The 24,537-nt window shown below is 45.3% G+C and overlaps 1 protein-coding gene across 1 annotated transcript in view; it reads right to left on the bottom strand.

The window, feature by feature from the left end:
* Positions 1 to 24,537, bottom strand: part of LOC126178021 (uncharacterized) — a 399,168-nt gene that overhangs the window by 369,650 nt on the left and 4,981 nt on the right. The window lies entirely within an intron of this gene.

Below are 24,537 nucleotides of genomic sequence, written 5' to 3' on the forward strand. Positions count from 1 at the left end.
CAGTCAGCGGGCCATTTTCATACATTTTCATACGAATTGAAGCGTTGTTCAGCAAGAGCGTGTCCCAGTGATGCAAACAGATGATAATCGGACGGAGCCACGTCTGGAGAATAGGCCGCATGCACCAGTATTTCCCTACTGAACGCCTCGATCGTTTCCCTCACCCGTTTTTCTGTGTTTGATGGGGCGTTGTCACGGAGCAATATGACTTTGTGTTGCCGTTTTGCTTATCCCGGTCGTTTTTCACGTAGTGATCGATTGAAATCGATCATTTGCTGTTAGTAGCGATCAGCGTTAACGTTTTCACCGGGTTTTAGCAGCTCGTAATAGATGACACCCTTCTGATCCCACCAAACATTGTCTTCTTTCCAAGGGGTTCTGCTCTTGCAGTGGATGTCGATGGTTTGCCTGCATTCACCCACGATTTACGACGCTTAGTATTCTCAGAATATATCCAGTTTTAGTCACCTGTTACTATTCGATGGAGAAACGGCTTTATTTTCTATCTGGCGAACAAAATTTCACAAGTGGTCTTTCGATTTGTTTACTGTCTTTCATTCAGTTCATGCGAAACGCATTTTCCTATTTTATGCACCTTTCCCATAGCTTTCAACCGGAGAGAGATGGCTCTCTGCGTCACATTCAGTTGTTCCGCAAGTTCCTGTTGAGTTTCAGTATCATCTTCATCCAATAAGGCCTGCAATTCGTTGTCTTCGAACTTTTTAGGTGGTTTCCCACGCTCGTCGTTTCTCACATCAAAATCACTCTTTTCGAAGTTTTTGAACTACTCAAAATACTATATTTCCCCAAGAGCATGTTCGCCAAAAGGTTCGACAAGCATTCGATGCGATTCTGCAGCAGTTTTCTTGAAATGCTAACGGAAAACTCATGCTGTCCGCAAATCGTAGTTCGTAGGCGTAAAACTCGACTTGTTTACGGGTTTGAAACAGATACCCATGTATGGAACTTGGATTATAGTGTGTTGACATTCGTCGTCAGCCGTTACAGGAATCAGATGGTGCTGGACACGCGGTCTCATGGGCCCTACACTGACGGCTAGCACCATCTATAAGGAAATTCCGGTTTCATACTTCTACACCTGGTACACAGTCACACATGGTGCAGCGTGGTACCGAGAAGACACCTGGCAGACTCTATGCGCTGGATGGCCAGAGGAAGAAACTGAGGTGGGCCAGTGGCTTAAAGTGAGTTGTTCTGTTGTTTCTCGGATGTGGCGACAGTTTATAGAGACCAGGGCAGGACCGACCACGTGTGACATCAGAAAGAGAAGACGAGCGTTATTTGGCCGTATGAGCACGACAATACTGCCTTAGTACTCCACAGCAACTGGCGTCTGAGCTTGCAGCGTCAACTGGGCGTGTTGTACCGAGCCAAACGGAGTACATAATGCTTCGTTTTAGAGTGGCCTTTATTGTCGGAGACCTGCTGTATGTACACCTCCGGAGTGACGTCACAGGAGGGAAGGTTTAGAGTGGAGTCGTCAACATGTCACCTGAAATGTCCAACAGTGAGCAAATGTTCTTCTCACAGGTGAGTCCCAACTTGGTCGTGAGTGTGATTCTCGACGGATTCGCATCTGGAGGGAATGTGGAACATAGTTTTGGGACCCAGACGTTGTGGAAAGAGACGGATATCGAGGAATATCTCTAATGGTGTGGGCAGGCATGACGTTGACCACTCAGATACCTCTTCATGAACATGTGCAGGTGAACTGGCAAGGTTTAACTGCTGCCAGGCATCATGACGAGATCTTGGGACATAGTATGTTGTTGTTGCGAGATGCTGTGGACCCAGACTTCGTACTGATGGGCGATAAGGCTCGACCTCATAGAGCACGGCTGTCTGAGGTTTTCTTGGAAACGGAAGATATTGCACGTATGGCGTGGCCTGCTCGCTCTCCCACTTTGAACTCCATGGGGCATATCTGGGATGCACTAGGGAGACAGGTTGCATCACGTCAGCAGCCATCAACCATTCTCCGAGACTTGTGAGTAGCTTTGAAGGAAGAATGGGTTTTATTGCTTCAAGATGAAATTGATGACATGATTCACAGCATTCTCAGTCGTTGCCAGGCCTGTTTTGCCGCCAGCAATATATTGAACTCATTAACCAGTTGTCGGAATGTGTGTGCAAATCCGTTAAGTTTGGAAAAAACGAAGATCATTTTTGTCTGCCATTCTGCGTGTTACAGTTGTTTGTGTTCGGTATTTTTTGAACTGCTTCTACCTCACTACCACCTGTTTATACTATATAGTGGTAAAATGAATGCAACCCTGCAAAACGGCAAATAGATATCTTTTTCGACTTTCGCACAATTCCGAAGATGGCAAGAGCTGAGAAGTGCGAGAATTACCGCATTCTCAGGTTAACAGCTCATGCATCCAAGTTGTTTACAAGGATAATGTACAGAAGAATGGAAAACAACATTGAGGATGCGCTTGATGACGATCAGTTCGGCTTTAGGAAAGGTAAAGTGAATAGAGAGGCATTTCTGACGTTGAGATTAATAATGGAAGCAAGACTAAAGAAACATCAAGACACGTTCAAAGGATTGTCGACCTGGAAAAAGCGTTCGACGATGTAAAATGGTGCAAGATGTTCGAAATTCTGAGAAAAGTAGGGGTAACCTATAGAGAGAGAGGGGTCATTTACAATATGTAGAACAGCCAAGAGGAAATACACTCCTGGAAATGGAAAAAAGAACACATTGACACCGGTGTGTCAGACCCACCATACTTGCTCCGGACACTGCGAGAGGGCTGTACAAGCAATGATCACACGCACGGCACAGCGGACACACCAGGAACCGCGGTGTTGGCCGTCGAATGGTGCTAGCTGCGCAGCATTTGTGCACCGCCGCCGTCAGTGTCAGCCAGTTTGCCGTGGCATACGGAGCTCCATCGCAGTCTTTAACACTGGTAGCATGCCGCGACAGCGTGGACGTGAACCGTATGTGCAGTTGACGGACTTTGAGCGAGGGCGTATAGTGGGCATGCGGGAGGCCGGGTGGACGTACCGCCGAATTGCTCAACACGTGGGGCGTGAGGTCTCCACAGTACATCGATGTTGTCGCCAGTGGTCGGCGGAAGGTGCACGTGCCCGTCGACCTGGGACCGGACCGCAGCGACGCACGGATGCACGCCAAGACCGTAGGATCCTACGCAGTGCCGTAGGGGACCGCCACTTCCCAGCAAATTAGGGACACTGTTGCTCCTGGGGTATCGGCGAGGACCATTCGCAACCGTCTCCATGAAGCTGGGCTATGGTCCCGCACACCGTTAGGCCGTCTTCCGCTCACGCCCCAACATCGTGCAGCCCGCCTCCAGTGGTGTCGCGACAGGCATGAATGGAGGGACGAATGGAGACGTGTCGTCCTCAGCGATGAGAGTCGCTTCTGCCTTGGTGCCAATGATGGTCGTATGCGTGTTTGGCGCCGTGCAGGTGAGCGCCACAATCAGGACTGCATACGACCGAGGCACACAGGGCCAACACCCGGCATCATGGTGTGGGGAGTGATCTCCTACACTGGCCGTACACCACTGGTGATCGTCGAGGGGACACTGAATAGTGCACGGTACATCCAAACCGTCATCGAACCCATCGTTCTACCATTCCTAGACCGGCAAGGGAACTTGCTGTTCCAACAGGACAATGCACGTCCGCATGTATCCCGTGCCACCCAACGTGCTCTAGAATGTGTAAGTCAACTACCCTGGCCAGCAAGATCTCCGGATCTGTCCCCCATTGAGCATGTTTGGGACTGGATGAAGCGTCGTCTCACGCGGTCTGCACGTCCAGCACGAACGCTGGTCCAACTGAGGCGCCAGTTGGAAATGGCCTGGCAAGCCGTTCCACAGGACTACATCCAGCATCTCTACGATTGTCTCCATGGGAGAATAGCAGCCTGCATTGCTGCGAAAGGTGGATATACACTGTACTAGTGCCGACATTGTGCATGCTCTGTTGCCTGTGTCTATGTGCCTGTGGTTCTGTCAGTGTGATCATGTGATGTATCTGACCTCAGGAATGTGTCAATAAAGTTTCCCTTTCCTGGGACAATGAATTCACGGTGTTCTTATTTCAATTTCCAGGAGTGTAATAAGAGTGGGCGACTAAGAAAGAAGTGCTCGTATTAAAAAGGGTGTAAGACAAGGATGTAGCCTTTCGCTCCTAGTGTTCAATCTGTACATCGAGGAAGCAATGATGGAAATAAAAGAAAGATTCAGGAGTGCAATTAAAATTCAAGGTGGGAGGATGTCAGTGATACGATTCGCTGATGACATTGCTATCCTAAGTGAAAGTGAAGAAGAATTACATTATTTGCTGATCGGAATGAACAGTCTAATGAGTACATAGTATGGATTGAGAGTAAATCGAAGAAAGACGAAGGTAATGAGATGTAGTAGAAATGAGAACGGCGAGAAACTTAACATCAGGATTGATGGTCACGAAGTAGATGAAGTTAAGGAGTTCTGCTACCAAAATGGTTCAAATGGCTCTGAGCACTATGCGACTTAACTTCTGAGGTCATCAGTCGCCTAGAACTTAGAACTAATTAAACCTAACTAACCTAAGGACATCACACACATCCATGCCCGAGGCAGGATTCGAACCTGCGACCGTAGCGGTCACGCGGTTCCAGACTGAAGCGCCTTTAACCGCACGGCCACACCGGCCGGCAGTTCTGCTACCTAGGCAGTAAAATAACCAATAGTGGACGGAGCAAGAAGGACATCAAAAACAGACTGGAAATGGCAAAAAGGGCATTCCTGGCCGTGAGAAGTCTACTAATATCAAATATCGGCCTTAGTTTGTGGAAGATATTTCTGAAAATGTACGTCTGGAGTACAGCATTGTATGGTAGTGAAACATGGACTGTGGGAAAACGAGAACAGAAGAGAATCGAAGTATTTGAGATGTGGTGCTACAGACGAATGTTGAAAATTAGGTGGACTGATCAGGTAAGGAATGAGGATGTCTGCGCAAAATCGTAGAAGAATGGAATATGTGGAAAACACTAATAAGGAAAAGGGGAAGGATGATAGGACATCTGTTAAGACGCGAGGGAATGTCTTTCATGGTACTAGAGGGAGCTGTAGAGGGCAAAAACTGTAGAGGAAGACAGAGATTGGAACAAATCCAGCAAATAATTGAGGACGTAGGTCTCAAGTGCTACTCCGATATGAAGAGGTTAGCACAGGAGAGGAATTCGTGGCGAGCCGCATCAAACCAGTCAGAAGACTGATGACTAAAAAAAAAATGATAATAATAATATTCGTAAGAAAAACAGTTACGATTCGCCTTTATCGTGACACCGACGACAACATCTATCATCATAAATTCATCTTTGGAAATTACAGGACGCCGAATCCTCAACAGGGCCAGATTCGGATACACTACGTCTCTAATAACCACCACACTGGCGAGACAACGATACGTTGAGAGCTAACCTTCCTTCCTTATTTCCTCCCTGTGTGCTTGCTTTACTTTCTGCCTTCTAATATAGAAAAAGATTGTTTTCTTGCTCATCTTCTATGCGTTCCTACATCATTTATCAGACTGCGATGAATCTTTGTTGCTGTGAGCACGCTTTCGAACGTTTCTGAAGGCTCAGAACCACCTACCACTCCTAAGGGGTGGGTGTGGTGGGGTTACATATGTATGACTCATTATACAATTACTGTGATGGTAATACACCCCTAGCATCTATATAACTGAGGGTGGGTGAAAGCGGGTGACACGAAAGCATTTCTCATGATATACTGATTCATTATTTGCGTAGAAATGCTTTGGTAATAAGACAGCCCTGCTGCCCATAGGAACACGTGGAATGGGGATGAGAAAGAGTGGCACGCAAAAAGTTCGAAATCGATCTGATGGTACTTCTTTGGTGTATTTAATTGACCTGGGACACTTTCAAAGTATGAGCGCAATCACTATCTTCTTCGAGTTATAAAATGCATCAACCCAATAGCGAGAACGAGTGCCACTGTGAGTCAATAATTGTGTCAGCGTACATTACATGGCGTTTCCTATCCTTTTGCTAGGGTAATAGGTAATGTCACGGTGAAGAACTTTTGTTAGAGACAAGCCGTTCTCTGACGGGTCCCGGTGACGTTAGGGGTGCTTTAGCATTCACTGGTCCTGGGACGACGGAATTTTACCGAACTAGCAGGGCCTACTAACCATGTGCGCTGCATACTACACCAATAATGTGATAGAGTGCCTTTCAGCAAGAAATCCTTAAGAATTGTCTCTAAGCGGAAAAAGATATTTTAGAAGCGATTCCGGAGACAACTTGTTTGTAGGCAACACACAAGGCATATTCATGCCGCGGAGTGCCTACGTCTTACAACCTCTCAGGAGGATAAACAACAGAATTTTTTTTAATTTTTTGGAAATTTTTTGGTAATTTCCTATGGGACCAAACTGCTTAGGTCATCGGTCCCTAGTTGTACACACTACACAAACTAACTTACGCTAAGAACAACATACACAACCATGCCCGAAGGAAGTTTCGAAACTCCGATGTGGGCCCGGGAGGGGGGGGGGGGGAGTCGCGATAATCGTGGCAAGGTGCCTCAGATCGTACGGCTTCCCCGCGCGGCAAACAACAGAAAAGGGTGGGTGACTAACATGCCAAGAAGCGTCAGCAAATATTTTTTCTCTAACAAAAGTTGTTTCCCGTGATGTGACCTACCATCCTCTAGACTTTTGATGCAAAGACTCAATGCTCCTCCGAGAGACGTTAGGCGTCTTTTCTCTGCTGTTTCGTCAGATATTTGCAATTTTGTTTCTCGTGTGTGTAGCTGCAGTTAGCCTAAACAAATACTGTTCATCACGTATTTCATGCGACGCTGTTAGCCGACTGGCACGGGCAGCGTCGGTTTGCTTCCTGTTACGAACAAAATGATTCTTAAAGCGGAATTTTACGTACCCATTCAAGAGAGTTGTCTCATATTAGTCTAGCTCTAGTACGAAATTTGTTTTGTCGACGTTTAGTAATATTAAGGTAGCAAATTGAGACGAACAGTTTGATACGGGACGCTTTTGGTCTATCAACTCGGGAAACTACCTCAAACTGGCCTACAAAAACTAAGTAAGCTATAGCGCATGCGCGTCGAGCGAGTTTTTCAACATTCTCGCACTCTCTTCGCACTAACCATTATTTATAGAGAAAAAAGTGAATAGGATCTTTTTTGTAGGAAATTTAATATAGTTTAATTTTGGACTGCGACACGTTTTCGCTGGAGGGTGCGGTTTTCGAGTAATTCAAGAAAAACGTACAAAAGTGATATTAAATGTGTTGTATCTCGGAAACCATTCGGAATAGAGCATACGTCCATAAGAAGTTTTTTGTTCAGAATCACTAATACTATCACCCCTCAAAGCATGTATCTTTGCTCCTGGCTCACCTTGTATATAAACTAGCAGACTACCCATCGTTGGTGGGCATGTGCTTATCCAGTCCTCTAGTAGCCCATCTTTTCCTTCCTCCTCTCTCTGTCCATATGCTCCTTCCTCCTCTGTCCACCTGCTGTTCCACCTTTCTCTTTCCATCTCCTCCTCTCCCCTCTCTGTCTATCTCCCCTCCACTCTCTCTGCACACCTTCTCCTTCCACCTCTCTCTATCTGTCTCTACCTATCTCCTACTTTCCCTTTCTCTGTCCATCTCTTCTCTCTCTGTTCATCACCTCCTTCCGCTCTCTTCCAATCCCCTCCTTTTTCCTTTCTATGTCGATCTCCTCCCCTGCCCTCTCTTTGTCCATCTACCCTTCTCTCTCCCTCTCTCTCTCTCTCTCTCTCTCTTTTCATCTGCTGCTACCCCTTCTGACCATCTGCTCCTTTCCCATCTCATCCTCTCCCCTGCCACCTCTCTCTGTCCATCTCATCCACCCCCTTATCGCTGCCTATTTCTTCCTTTTTCCTTCTCTGTACATCTTCTCCTACCGCTTCATTCTCCACGTTAGCAGCCCTACCCCAATAGGAGATTGCTAGTAATTAGTGCCACAGTATTTCTTTCCAGACAGTAAGTAGTTTGTGTACCAAGTTTGGATGAAATCGATCTAGAGGTTCAGGTGAAACTTTTTACCCGTGGCGTTCCCTACATACGCACATGTCACATAAATTTGATATCTATTTGTACAGATAGTTCACCTTTATCTCTAGCGAATTTCGCCCATCAGTTTCGTTTTCACGCATCTCAATGTTTATGAGATCATATCCCCTGAACTACGTACCGTACAATGATATAATTTTCCAAGTACATTAGGTGGTATATGTGAATATTGTCTGCTAAATATGTCACGAATACAATTGGTAGTAACGAAGTCATGCCTGATGCGGCAGTTTTACTGCATGAACAACGGTAATGTAACAACCGATGAACTTTTTTCCTTTCGTCATTTTGTGGGGGTTGTCAGCCAGGAAACGTTTCACAAAGGTATGAAATTATGTGTAAAGTTTGTTGGAAGTCACAAACTGGCAGATAGATGGTATTTAGCCCCAAAGCGATCCTTTCCAGACGGTTAGTGGTATGTGTACAAAGTTTGGTTAAAATCGGTACCGTAGTTTAGGAGAACTATGGAACATACATACACAAATACGTATGTATATCCATTTTATACATGCAAAGTCACAGACAGCAAACCAGTAAATGAAAAGTTCAAGTTTCAAGTATCGATTTACGTGCTGAGAATAAAAGTGAGAAAGTTACTTTGAGCAGATTGACATTGATTCCACTTCAAAAGCCAAGCACTGCTGCAGAGAAATGCCGCAATCTTTTCTCTGGTGTGTAACTTTAAAATTACTCCTTAATTAGTTTGAAGCAGTGACGTCTCTACCTTATTAAATGACAAAGTTAGACAAAACTTCTTTTCTACCGAGACACAGTAATTTCACCGAATGTACCAATACTTTCTTTCTTTCATCACATCTATTGTGTGGTTACGTACCACACTGATGTCAACAATTTCACAGTGGTTTTAACGGACAGTCGCCGCAGTGAAGATCGCTAATGCACGCCTGTGCAGCAGCGCTCGATAAGGAGGTAGACGGTATTGCTGCTATTTGGCTGCCAAAGGGAGAACAGCAGATGGTGTACAGTCCCTGATAAACAAGTCTTAAGTTCTAAATCTCTAAGCAGCGTCTCGTGGAATGGGGCATGTGACACCATTAATGACAATCCTGGACATCCCCATAGTGCTGTTTGAAAGGGGTATGCTATGTGCCAGTGGGCCAGCCCGGATACGCGAGTGCATCAACGCATCCCTCCCAGGGTTCGGAGAGACAAGCCTGCTCCCGATGGATCTTCCTAGCGGACTGACGATGAGGGTTGCTGCGACAGTCAGCCTAAATGTAGTTTTTTTTTCTATACCCGACCTGGTAGATACCGGAATGGCACCCACGTCTCCTCTCACAAAAAAACACCTTGGGTGCAAGGTCGCAAGTTCAAGCTTTAGTAAGGTTCATCTGAAACTGTTGTGTTAACAGTTATGACAGGAAAAAATTATTAGTTGCTAGTGACACACCATGTGGATCAAGAGGGCGACAGAAGACAAGTAGATGCAGAGATCAACCTTCTATAGGATGTTTGTATTACACTTCACAAAATGGACATCGTCGATATTTAATAAATGCTCAAAAAACCACGCAGGACGTTCAGCTAGGTATCCGCTCATAGAGAATGCTTACAGAATCATATTGGTGAAATGTGATGTTGAGAACTTATGGAATATGATAGTATGCAACCGAATGCCAAACAGTCTGCACGCTTATCATGAAACTGGCTATGCTTGAAGGTGTAGCTGCAGATATTTCTTTAATACGTTGTATAGGCACGGAAAAAGCAAACATCCGCGGGCTGAATTTAACCAGTGGTTCCAGGTGGTATGAATTGCAATCGCATACACTTTTCAGGAGGGGTGGGTTGCACTAAAGCGGAATGATTTTTATATGCAGGTCAGAAATCAAACAAAAGTAAGTTATTTTGACCAGATATTAGCCAAAAGCACACTCTTGGTTGCTGTGACAAACATTCCCTACTGCCTTTGCAAGATCACGGGCATTAGAAAGAATCGTAGAGAGCTGAGCACCCTCGCGGCACAGTAAATAAATTTCCAGTCAATTTACTATCCAGGTTATCAGTCGACATAATTGTATGCGAATGCCTTAAGACATTAATGTTAGCTGATCTTGATACGACTGTCGTGGTATCTTTAATTTCAGCATTCCTTTCATAAGCATTTACTCTTCAAATCCCGACTCGTCGAAGCTGAAAACAAATTCGTCGGTGAATTGTTAGGATAAATTTGCTTATCTCATCTACAAGTTTTCAGCCCGATTCCGCAGTTTGCTGTGTATCGTCAGGTTGACGCTTTGTTTGAAATTTCGTTATCTTACAACTTCCAATACTGTAGCACTGAAGTTATGCAACCATGCGCTACTTCTCTCGAAATCACTGTAACCTATGTTGGGCGCAATTTAATGTGCATAAAGTGGCAGGCACTATCATGCACATCCTGTAAATTGAATCGACCATCCTTGAAACGCGTAAACACCAGTTTTTGTACCAAACGAACCTTGTCCTCCCTTGAATATCTGTAGTTTTTCTTAAGTGCTACACTCTCATATCGCAGCGGAATTACTCGAAATCTGTTCATAATTGTTTGTTTACTGTACTGCGGATGATATTCCATGTACGTAATTATGTTCGCCGGCTGCTGTAGCCGAGCATTTCTAGGTGCTTTAGTCAAGAACCGAGCTGTTGCTACGGTCAAAGGCTCGAATCCTGCCTCGGGCATGGATGTGTGTGATGTCCTTAGGTTAGTTAGGTTTAAGCAGTTCTAAGTCTAGGGGACTGATGACCACAGATGTTAAGTCCCATATTGCTTGGAGCCATTTGAACCAATTATGTTCATTTTCTGGTTCTCTATCCCACAAGGACGATGAACAACTTGGCTCGACACATGATGACTTTCAACTTGTTAAGCACATATCGTTTCCATTGTACTCCTAGTGTACATTGTCCGCACAGTCTAGTGTTTGCGGCACCACACATACCACTGACTCAGCTTGCAGAAAAGCTAAAATTTTATCTGCCACTTCTTTCTCGCTATGCGAAATTCCTCGTGTTCCTTCTGATGAAGTGACGACTCCGGCAACTTTTGTTGTAGATGTAATGCAGTGTTTGCTTTGTTGATCGTTGCAATTTCTCTGCTTTGTATCAACACCACTAGCACTGTAGCATTGTTGTGAATTACTCTTCAACTAAATTGTTCAACTACGCTCTTTAGGCTCAAAATGTGCTCACCATTGGATACTTTCTGTATCACCCCTGCTTGCCACTATCAGAGAATGCTGTGGTTGCATGTAAGACAATATGTGGGGCTTCGAACGATGTAAATATCATTCGCGTTTTGCGACCTCACACTCACGGTGTTCCTTCTCAGATACATGATACACAAATTTTTAGAAGAAAATTTTTCACACTTGAGTATGCTATTTTTTCAAGATGCAGACAGATGGGGTACACAATTTTCTGTACCTATGGGAAGGCCGACGTTGGGGAGGGCACCCAGCCACAATCTGTCACTAACGTTGACAAAGCGTACATGACAACGCCGACCCCGTAGAAACGCGGGAAAAGGAAGCTGAAGAAGGCTAGGCGGCAGCACCGGATGACACTCTCTCCCTCGGCCCAAAATACTTCTACTAAACTGTACAAGCAAATGGTTCAAATAGCTCTGAGCACTATGGGACTTGACATCTGAGGTCATCAGTCCCCTAGAACTTAGAACTACTTAAACCTAAGGACATCACACACATCCATTCCCTAGGCAGGCTTCGCACCTGTGACCGTAGCGGTCGCGCGGTTCCAGGCTGTAGCGACTAGAGCCTCTAGATCACAGCGGTCGGCCACTGTACAAGCACACGTAGGTGTGATCCACAAGACACATACAAACACGTGACACTTCCTACGAATAAAATCGAAAATAATATGATGATTCACCTCAAAAAGTCAGGTTTGCCACCTAACGTCATACGAATGTTGTAACACGAGTAGTGGTGCCAGCACGACTATATGACATTCCTAAGGTATACAAGGAAGGCATTCATCTAACAAGAGGCACCTTGTCACGGATAGCGCGGCTCCTCCGTCGGAGGTTCGAGTCCTCCCTCGGGCACGGGTGTGTGTGTGTTATCCTTAGCGTAAGTTAGCTTAGGTTAGATTAAGTAGTGTGTAAGTCTGTGTAAGTCTAGGGACCGATGACCTCTGCAGTTTGGTCCCATAGTCCTTACCACAAAATTTCCAATTTCCTCTAACAAGAGAACCGCGCCTATAGTTCTTTTTTTTTTTTTAATCTCATTTTGTTCGATTTTGTTCGTCGCATCTGCTCGGGGCGGACGTCGTAGGACATCAGTTTAAGTTCGTTGTTGATCGATTAACTCAGTTTTTTTATTAGAGAGGGCAGCTAACCCTCTGACCGAACACGCTGAGCTACCGTGCCGGCGTATGCGTCGTCACTGATATCATCCAAATTTATGAGCTTGGCCACAAGTGAAACTGACAGCAGTCAGAGCTCCAGACAGCCAAGATTTTAGAAAAGACAGCATGATTGGCACGTGTCTGACGAGGCATGTTCCATTTATGTTTGCGTAGTTTCCACGCAGCGGTTGGCGTAGGGGAAAGAGTACAGAACGGTAATCCGGGATTCAGGGGATCGAGTCACTTTGCTGAGACATTTGTTTCCAGTTTTTACGTTGCTTACGATGTAAATAAACCGGTAAGAAACAAATGCAGTGTTTTTGATGTGATGAAACCCTACATGCAGGAGAACAAGTTTGTTGTGCTAATTTATTCGTGGGGAGTGCAAGCAAATCCACAATTATTCGACGAGATTTTTCGAGATCAAGAAGGGTTGCCACCAAACTGTATTAATCGTTCCTCCCCCGCCCCACACTAAACGGTCTCCGCTAGTAGATCCCCGCGATGTCCAGTTTTATCATTAGCGGAATACTTTGAACAAAATGCTTCAAAACTGCTCTTATCTCACGACGAGAGAAAAATAAATGACATCCCAAGAAAACTGCTCCCAAATACACTCCTGGAAATGGAAAAAAGAACACATTGACACCGGTGTGTCAGACCCACCATACTTGCTCCGGACACTGCGAGAGGGCTGTACAAGCAATGATCACACGCACGGCACAGCGGACACACCAGGAACCGCGGTGTTGGCCGTCGAATGGCGCTAGCTGCGCAGCATTTGTGCACCGCCGCCGTCAGTGTCAGCCAGTTTGCCGTGGCATACGGAGCTCCATCGCAGTCTTTAACACTGGTAGCACGCCGCGACAGCGTGGACGTGAACCGTATGTGCAGTTGACGGACATTGAGCGAGGGCGTATAGTGGGCATGCGGGAGGCCGGGTGGACGTACCGCCGAATTGCTCAATACGTGGGGCGTGAGGTCTCCACAGTACATCGATGTTGTCGCCAGTGGTCGGCGGAAAGTGCACGTGCCCGTCGACCTGGGACCGGACCGCAGCGACGCACGGATGCACGCCAAGACCGTAGGATCCTACGCAGTGCCGTAGGGGACCGCACCGCCACTTCCCAGCAAATTAGGGACACTGTTGCTCCTGGGGTATCGGCGAGGACCATTCGCAACCGTCTCCATGAAGCTGGGCTACGGTCCCGCACACCGTTAGGCCGTCTTCCGCTCACGCCCCAACATCGTGCAGCCCGCCTCCAGTGGTGTCGCGACAGGCGTGAATGGAGGGACGAATGGAGACGTGTCGTCTTCAGCGATGAGAGTCGCTTCTGCCTTGGTGCCAATGATGGTCGTATGCGTGTTTGGCGCCGTGCAGGTGAGCGCCACAATCAGAACTGCATACGACCGAGGCACACAGGGCCAACACCCGGCATCATGGTGTGGGGAGCGATCTCCTACACTGGCCGTACACCACTGGTGATCGTCGAGGGGACACTGAATAGTGCACGGTACATCCAAACCGTCATCGAACCCATCGTTCTACCATTCCTAGACCGGCAAGGGAACTTGCTGTTCCAACAGGACAATGCACGTCCGCATGTATCCCGTGCCACCCAACGTGCTCTAGAAGGTGTAAGTCAACTACCCTGGCCAGCAAGATCTCCGGATCTGTCCCCCATTGAGCATGTTTGGGACTGGATGAAGCGTCGTCTCACGCGGTCTGCACGTCCAGCACGAACGCTGGTCCAACTGAGGCGCCAGGTGGAAATGGCATGGCAAGCCGTTCCACAGGACTACATCCAGCATCTCTACGATGTCTCCATGGGAGAATAGCAGCCTGCATTGCTGCGAAAGATGGATATACACTGTACTAGTGCCGAAATTGTGCATGCTCTGTTGCCTGTGTCTATGTGCCTGTGGTTCTGTCAGTGTGATCATGTGATGTATCTGATCCCAGGAATGTGCCAATAAAGTTTCCCCTTCCTGGGACAATGAATTCACGGTGTTCTGATTTCAATTTCCAGGAGTGTACATTCTATTATACATCAGCACTAGCTATCCTCACCAAATTTGGTGAACTGTTATGTTATGCGTGGTTTGCTGCCAGCTTTTTAAACAAGGTTTGTAAACCAAATTTGTTCTAGCATAGAAACATTAAACAGCAGCGTAATTGTAAAAATCCAGCGTTTATAACATGTGTAAGACGCCGAGAAAATTACTGTTTTTCCTGTTTTGTATGAATACTACCTAGCATGTGCAAATTATCAACAGCAAAATAATAAAAGTATCTAATGTTTCCACCTTACAATCCCTCCCTGGAAATTCGTCTGAATCCCAAATTTTCCTTCATGAAAATATTAATAAACACAATACACTGAACATTATTTCTCATTATTTGCAGCACAAGTAACAAAATTTTAAGTAAAAGAAAAATTCAGAATTTGGATTCGAACTCACAATCTTCGGGTTACCGTTCTGCACTCTTTCTGCTATACTATTTGCTGCCTTGAAACGACACAAAAATAAGTGGTCCATGTCTCGCCCGACATGCGCCAAAAGTGATACTTCTTCATCTCGCCTGCCCCTCTGGAGCTCCCACGCTCGTCAATTTCATTTCTGTCCACGTTCTGTATGAACCATAAATTCGTACAAAACAGTGATAACGATTAGCCGCGGTCCTCCTGTAAAAATCATAATTAGTGCATCTCCGTAACGCCAGGTTCAAATGGCTATGGCCACGATGGGACTTCACTTCTTAGGTCATCAGTCCCATAGAACTTAGAACTACTTAAACCTAACTAACCTAAGGACATCTCACACATCCATATCCTATGGATGATGTGCAGTGCCGTAATCAGCCGATGCTGAGCACACAGAACACAATCATTGGTACTAGCCTTTTTGGGGGAATGCTTCATGAACTATTTGTCGGGTCGCTGCTCACACCCAGTGTATCAATTTGTGTCCTGATATATGTTCTGCGTTATCTAATTATTGAGTGTAAGGGGTACTTGGGTTTTGAGTTTTCGTGTAACATAAAAGTGCAAATGATAACGAGGGGAAAAGCCAATACAACGGCAGAATATAATCAGACTGTTACTCGGGAGATCATGGGTGATAGTAGGGAAAGCTCTACCGATGAGCATGACCAACTGCGAGTTGCAACTTCTTGAAACTGCATCTCACGACTGGTTTAGTCCGCTGAATAGCAAGGACGTTGATTCAGGCAGTGATACTGAGGGCTCGGGGATGCAGGGAGTACAGGATTAATCCATAAGTATGGAAGATCCAGCCTAAGACAAAACGGTGTCCGACCATTATCAAACGATTCATTCACAAGTGATCCGACGGGGGCGCGGAGACGGTACTTGTCTAGATATCGAAGGGTTCCTCAGTACAGAGGAGAAGAGTCGCATTTTCAACCACAAAAGGACGAGGATCAAAATGCGGCTCTCTCAAAAACACTACGGACCTGTTGCAACAGATGCAAACAGTGAACTTAGAGCAGAGCGCAGCCCTTAATGCCGAAATGAAAACGGCGAATTCGGAGGTGAAAGAGCAAGTAAATGATGAGGTAAAGAATCTCGGCGTCAAAATAGAGAAAGAGATTGCCATCATCAAACGAACGGCAATTGAAGCCAAATTAATTACGAAAGGTGCAAGGAAAATAGCGAGAGAAACTCGGGACTCCACGCAAAGCACGGCAAAAGTAGGAAAGGTCATGTTATCAAGGCTACAAAGCCGGATAAAACGTGTCGAAGAAAAGCAACAAGAGCAACCGGACATAGGGCCTAACGAGATGATGAAAGAGGAGGTGGCGATATTAAAAAGACGAGGTAAAACGTCTGATTATAGAGACATTAGGAAAGGAGAAGGGTATAATTACTGAGTCGATTGAACCGTCGCTTGCCGGAACACAGATAACCGCTTCACGGTGTGACAAAGACGACACTACAAGCAGCGGGAGCCACGCCTTGATTCACAGCTCTGAGGCAACGACCGAGGTAAACACGAACAGCGTGCAGCTGTCCAGTGAGCATTGCTGTCGGCTCATTAGATGTACCGAACAACTGTTGAACATACAGAGGGGGAGAGATGACGATAGCGTGTCGGAACGAATTAGTCCACCTCCCGAAGTTCATACGAATCGTAAGAACGGGCGAAATGATAACTGGGATGATGACCGGTTTGACTACAAGCATTTTGTATCAGTCCAAAAGTTCCATCACTACAAGGGCGAAGGTAATAGCTTGTGTGGTGTCACCGCCAGACACCACACTTGCTAGGTGGTAGCTTATATCGGCCGCGGTCCATTAGTACATGTTGGACCCGCGTGTCGCCACTGTCAGTACTTGCAGACCTAGCGCCACCACATGGCAGGTCTAGAAAGACGGACTAGCACTCGCCCCAGTTGTACGACGACTTTGCTAGCGACTATACTGACGAAGCCTTACTCTCATTTGCCGAGAGACAGTTAGAATAGCCTTCAGCTAAGTTAATGGCTACGACCTAGCAAGGCGCCATTTGTAACATTGCATGTATCTTAATGAGTCTCACTTGTATCATCAAGATTGCTGTATACCAAAGGATGCATAAAAGTTAAGTGTTCTAGTAGCTACGTTCTTTTCTTTATCGCATTCACTAATTATCCCGTTCCAGAAATCACGCCAGTCAGCGTGTGTGTACGCGTGCCTTGCAATCGGCTACCCGTCACTGTGGACTGGCTGCCTTGACAGTCCACAACAGCTTGCATCCAAAAACTTTTATGGGACAATTCGAGTTAACTTTGCCCCCACACTGGCCATTGATGTACCAGCTGGATTTTGTGTGCTCCCATATGGAGGGCGCGACCGCTGAATACATGAGAAATGTAGCGAAGACGAGCGTCTCGTTCGAAGAATTCAAGAATGCCTTCCTGGGCAAGTATTGGTCTAAAGAAACCCAAGAAAGGATCAAACAAGAAATTATGATGTCCAGAGATATAGAAGGGGCAGGGTACCGGAGTCCGGTCAAATTTTTTGAAAGTATGACAAAAAGGAACCAGTACCTAGACAACCCATGTAGCGGTGCGGAAATCATCAGATTATGCTACATGAAACTTCCCATCTCGTATCAACAATCACTTGCCGGTCGTTGTGGTAGCGATACTGAGGTATTTAAGGGCATTTTGCGCGAACTGGAATTCGCATTTCAAGAGGAACAGGGCTGTGAGAAACGCCGACAGCGTGAACAAAATAACAACCGTCGCAATAATGGACCTCAGTGGGATAGTAGGCCAGTGCCGAACTACAACGGCCACAATCAAGATAAGAGTAATGGAAACTCGAAAAGAAGATACACGGAAGAAGAGCGACATTCTCCGGTGCAACATAATAAATTACAAAGAACTTTGGGCGGTAACCAGCAATCGGGAAGGAACAGGAATAATGGTTACCAGTATAACAACTAGGAAGAGGTCGAAATCCGCCCTCCGAAGCCTGGTCCATCCCACCTTAACGGGCAGGATTACGAATGACTAGACCAGAGCGCGGACGTAGTATGTTGTGTCTAGACAAGACAGCCTAGACACAATGAGAGGAAGCCGAAAGGCACGCGCTTAAACTCACGCAGGCTGGCGTGAGGTCTGAAACAGGATACGTAATGAATGCTATAAAGAAAAGTACGTAGCTTCTGGAATACTTAACTTTAATCCACATTTGTAGAACATCGCTCTTGATGATACATTAATAGAATCTCAATATCAATTGAATACGGCGCCTTACTAGGTCGTAGCAAATGTAGCTGAAGGCTACGCTAACTATCGTCTCGGCAAATGAGAGCGTAGTTGTCAGTGAACCGTTCCTTGCAAAGTCGGCTGTACAACTGGGGCGAGTGCTAGTACGTCTCTCTAGACCTGCCGTGTGGTGGCGCTCGGTCTGCAATTACTGACAGTGGCGACACGCGGGTCCGTCGTATACTAGCGGACCGTGGCCGATTTAAAAGCTACCACCTAGCGAGTGTGGTGTCTGGCGGTGACACCACATAGTAAATATAGGCTTAGAATAAGGATTTTTTCTAAAGTGTCTTGTTTGTTTGTGTATGTACTGATCTTAGTGGTAGAATGTCTCGTTTATATGTGCCGATAGTTTGCGTTTTTTATTATTAATAATGATATCTCGCCTCTCCATGTTGTGAAAGTGAAGTGCACTAGAGTATTTTGTAAAAACACATGATTAAAGAATGGAAAACAAGTATTTCTGGGCGTACCCCTAGAAAAAGATAGATTAGGAACTCTGTAAATCACAGTAAAGTTCCCCGTAATTGTATCTCCATCATTGGAGAACATATTTAAAGTGGCCAGTCCCGTAGGTCGTTACGAGGACGCACCGACGCATCTCGTATGCCCCTGAATACGTAAGAGGTGGACAGCTATGCGCAGTTGCGTGAATTAGCGCTCCCAGTGCATGTTAAAAAGAACCGGATGTAATCATCTACAGAGCAAACAGCAGCACTAATACGTCAGAAATACTTGTTGATACCAAGATAGTGTAACAACTGCGAGTGTGAGCAGTGAGCTATATTTGTGTTGTGCCATTGTGACATTGCTAATCCGAAACATGTTCACAGGCCTTATAAAACCATTTGTGACAAAAGGAGAAAACGGGAAGAAAATAGAGGAGAGAAGAAGTGTCGCAACAGAACACGATAAAGGACGCTACCCAAACTTCCAACAAAAAACCTTGGTAAGACTGACACATGTCTAAGTTTGTTGTGTTTTATACATGTTCGCAGGCACAATAAGAGGGACGTCTGCCACATAGGGAATTCAGAAGAAAAAAAAAGATTAGACATAACAAGCAGTAAATAGTAGATATGTAGTCGGGTTGGCCAACACCGTGTTAGTCGTAGGAATTGGTAGTTAGAAATGGTGATGGGATCCTGTCCAGATAATCTGGATTCCCTATCCCTTGATTGTGTGTGTGTGTGTGAACGACTGTGAAGCAAGTTGTCTTGTACATTTTATGTTTATGTATAAAAAAAGTTCTGTTACACTTCTATTTTAATTGATCCTGAAGTTGATTTACAAACAAGTAAAATTATTCCTTTTGTAATGAAACAAGTTCATTGTCTTAAAAGAAAGTATGGTACTGATGGTTAAACATGAGCACTTTCCATGTACTAAAATTAGTTGTCTTAGTGTGTTAAGGTGGCGTAACTGAGCAAGAGGGAGTTGAAGCTATGACACCTGGCACACCACACACGAGCTGGCAAGGAACGAGGACGACAGCAATGAGGGGAGCACACAGCTGACGATGGTGATGGCATGCAGACCACGCCCTGAATCCACGGGGACGGTGGTCAACTCAGCAGCCAAGGAGAGGTGACATCCAGCACCTCTGTGTACGACAAAGAGGTCGGTCCTGTTCTCTGTACACAGTGTGGATCGGGGGCAGCAATGAAGAGGTCCAAGAAGGTTTCTATATTTGTTGCTCGCCACGTCAGGTGGAGCGACAGCCAGCTGAATTTTTGTGCCTAATGACACCAACTTTGAGGGCCTGAGCAAAAAGTAGGCTCTTGTCTTATCACGGTCCCTCCCTTGACCTAAAACGTCTATTGAAGGAGCAATGACCTGTGGCTGAGCCGCGAGAGGTCTCCGATCACAGATGCACCGATGGGGTCTTGTGCCTGTCGGACAAGATGTAAACAACGAGCTCTTAGGTGAGAGCCATCCTGCCTCAAGAAGATGCGGGCGCCTGTGGCGCCATCTCCGTAATCTACGTTGCTCTCTTCTCAGCCGTTAGCCATCCCTCAACTTGCTAGTCAGAACTAATGTCACTTCCGTTCCTGCAAGAAACTTGTGCCGTGTGTGTGAGTGTGTCAGTGTGGATTCAAATGAATAACATGCACCTCAAAAAACGTAAAGTACTCATTTGTTCTGTTTATGAATTATGTTATAAGAAGGATATGATGTTATAAATGTGCCATTTGTTAAAACGTCATACATTTTTCATGCCACGTCTCTTTGTGTTAGAATAAGATTTCATACTTATACCTTGTTACAAATACACAACAGTGGTTGCTCAATATGCAATGATTCTTGTTACTTTGGTTGTGTTTTTTAGATATGTATAAAAAAAGGGTACATGTGTGTACACAATCCCAGACACTGGACTGGGCCACACCTTGTTGAATTGTGTAAAGATGACACTTACACCATGCACAATATAAACGTCCAGAGACAGTGAGACACAAACAAAAAAACACTTAATTTATAAAATATCAAACGGGCGTTCACATATAATTGAATGAGAGCAACCACTCCCAACTTCAAAAAATGTTACACGAATATTGTTCATGTATGTAGGGATGGATAACTGAGAGTGAATGGACCTTAAGTTATAATTGCGGTTCTTGCCATTCAAATGACAAGCACAGAGGTGCTTAAACATGTGCATTTGCCCTTTGCGACATGTGTCCTTGTAATATAATTGTAGTTTTCTTTTGAGTACTCTGACCAATAATTGTCTCAGGAATCAGAAGAGATTAAAGTAAAATTTGACTAAATAATGACCATGTCTTTAACAGTAAATCGAGTCATTGAAGGCAGGTACCCTAGGAATGAGTGGGATTGTGCATCAGAGAGGAAGCAGTGGTAATCAATCACCTGTAACTACTCACGCAAATGGATTAAAAAATACCAGTTATGGAGATATTAATTTTGTACCACAGGTGGTAACACCATAGGAGTCATCACCTGTACTACAAAATTGATTTAAAGAGAGGGGCTATGTAAGATGGCAAGAACCATGCCCCTTACATGAAGTCATTAAAGATCACCTAACTCACATTGAGTGAACAGTAAGGCTGAACAAAAAAAAATGACGGACAAGGCACAATGCATCTTGTAGAGGGTATAGTATGGACGTATTGAAATAATTGATGTCGCGTGATGGTTTTAAAGTAATTCACACGACATGAAAACTTTGTGGAAACGTGACGATTTACTGGAGGCTAGTTTATCCCAGGGAAGTACTGAGAATTGACCGTGGTCGCTGGGGGAGCGGCTAAGAGAAGTGACAAGGGGCAGCTTAGGGCGGCTCAAGCTCTGAGAAAGTGGTAACAGGGTGCGGCCTCCAGCTGCCTTAAGATGAGTGACAGCATGGGTGGTTGACCCCGACCCCATGCTGGTGTACCGGGAACCAGACGGAGAACTTGTACACCTGTTGATAAATGTCCATCGTCCCGTTTTCAGTGAAACATGCGAGAAAGCCCCGCAAAGCTATGGTGGAGTGGTCAACAGAGGACAAAATATGCGTGTTCGTGACTATAGCAACTTCACGCTGAATTCACGGTCCGCAGAGTAAATCAGGTGAAGAGCGACAGAATGAAATACGCCGGCCTCCGATGGGGACATAGGACCGAGGAATTTGAAATACTCTCCTGGGAGTCAGAATTCCGGAAAAATTAAGTGTTTGTGCAGACAGTAACCTTGATGGGTGGCCTGGGAGGAGCTAAATAACAGAAGTTGAGAGGAAGGGAAATTTTGTGGGAATTTGTTCACTTCCCAGAGCAAGCATTGGTCGGTGCTGGGAAGCGACGCATAATTAACGCGACTTGCGCTGCAATTAGCGTAAGTGATTTTGCTGGACGGGAAACCGAGGCGAAGAGCGGACTGTGAGAAGTCTCCCTAGAGGTCTTCCGTTCCCAGTTTGCCTAGAGTGCGGACGTGGTGTTCTTTAATCAGCTTGCCTGAGAAAGAGTGAGCATCTCTGCAGTTTAGGACTTAGCAAATGGAACGATTGAGCTTGGAGAGCCGGCCGCGGTGGCCGTGCGGTTCTAGGCGCTCCAGTCCGGAGCCGCGCTGCTGCTACGGTCGCAGGTTCGAATCCTGCCTCGGGCATGGGTGTGTGTGATGTCCTTAGGTTAGTTAGGTTTAAGTAGTTCTAAGTTCTAGGGGACTGATGACCACAGCAGTTGAGTCGCATAGTGCTCAGAGCCATTTGAACCATTTTTTTGAGCTTGGAGATAGAACGTTTTGGTTCAGCTATGTACTGAGCAAGATAGCTAGCAGTGAATAGACGACAACAGCCTTGCAGCACCACGAGGTCGGCCGACGTCCACACAACGACGCTGCTCCGCCACGCTGTATTCGGTGATATTGCGCCCACTCCGGCCACTGATTAATTTGTTGGATCACGTCGGCAAAGTTTCCACGAGGGTTTCATGGGCCGTGTATTGTAAATTCTTTTCGCACTTCACATTACGCCTGGGTCAGTCGATAGGAATTACTTTTGAAATATCGCGCTTTATTCCACGCAAACGCAATATATTACCATTGCCTGATAGGAGAGTCTTGTAATGTGATGATTGAAGGTCGGGAGTTAAAATAAATTTGTGCTAATCGACTGCATCTGTTTTCAATCAAGTATTTAAAATCCCAAGTCACTTTCTTAATTAATTTTATGTGCAACATTTGCATCTGGTGTTCAATAGCTGAATATAACATCAATGTGCACCCAGTTTTACTTAAAAGTGATCAGTTCTGAATAAAGTAATGTCAACACTGCCACCGCAGTTCAATCAGGAGTCACAGGGCCATATTACTTTTTTGCGTTATCCGATATTGCGGCAGTTTTGCACTCTCTGTTGATCTGTTAGTCAATTAGTTGGGGTGAACACACGCCAAAACCAGCTAAGTGACGTGTGGAGTGTTACAGATTTATCGACATTTAATGCTTTCATATAAGAGTGCTCTCTCAGGAGTGAGTCGTTATCGCCAACAATAAAAGTTAAGCATCAAACACGCTTGTGATATGCCTTTTCAATGTAACGACGCATTGAAGATTTATCACAAACATGTCACCTCTATCATTAAACTCAGTTAATAATGCAGCAACGATATAAGCCTTCAAGAGGTACCATGATAACCTAGATAGGAGACCAACATCACACCTCGAGATGCTAGTGTAGTGGATAATGTCGTGGTTTCTAGAGTTAAGGGACACTACGTGTAAATTTTTTCGCCTTTCATCGTAGCGGTGTTAACATATTCTGGGGATTCTTGTGATTATAACACAAGTAGTTCAGCTATCTTCAATTTTATTTACGTTTCTGTCTGATTGGAGAACGGAGAATGACATAAATATTTGGCGATTTCCGTGTGTGTGTGTTTGGGCAGGAACCTAAAAGGACAGCTAAAATTTCTAAGAGTGAATCGAGATGCAAAATAATTCATTTTCTTCTTTGTCGCAGAATCGATAGCAATACCTGCGGTTGTCTATACTGCGTGTGTCGTTGAAATGACGTCACGTTAGCGGAAAGTCTTGTAAAATGAGTGTTACCCTGATTGGAGTCCAGGCAGCAAATACGCATATCTAGCAAACTCGCAGCATCTGAAGGAACTGGCTGGGTCGGTCATCGAAATATTGCACATAAAATGGAAACAACAGCTCGGTGGGACGCCCGGAGGCACACCGTTAACGGCAAAGACCGTGCTCCAGGAAGTTGTCCAGGACGCCAATGCAGAATTCTCGAATTTGTCCCCAAAGCTCATTTACTGAATATGGGACTGACTTTGACCTTTGCTATTATTGTAAGTCTATAGCATTCTGCACGTATTTCATCTCCAAGCTAAATCATCCTGCTGATGTAGTAAATTTGCAACTGTTTTTGCGGTGGTCTTCAGTTTCAAGCCTGGTTCGATGTTTCACGCTTTAGTCTATACATTCCACGTCTCTTCCTCTCTGCGTAATTACCGCAACCTTCATCCACTTCAACCTGCCTACTGTAGTGTGCCTACCGTGGTCCAGTCTCCATCTATAATTTTTACGTCCTACACTTCTTCCATTATAAAACCCACATTTAAATTTTTTTTCTGTTCTTGCTGTGTTGGTCATCATCAACGTTTCACTTAAACATCACACTACGTTCCAGACAAATACTTCCAGAAAAGACTTCCTAACATTTAAATTTGTATTTGAGATTAACAAATTTTCTCTTTCAGAAATATTTTTCTTGCAGTTGCCTATCTGCACTTTGTATCC

The sequence above is a fragment of the Schistocerca cancellata genome, chromosome 1 (assembly GCF_023864275.1).
Source record: "Schistocerca cancellata isolate TAMUIC-IGC-003103 chromosome 1, iqSchCanc2.1, whole genome shotgun sequence".
NCBI lineage: Eukaryota > Metazoa > Arthropoda > Insecta > Orthoptera > Acrididae > Schistocerca > Schistocerca cancellata.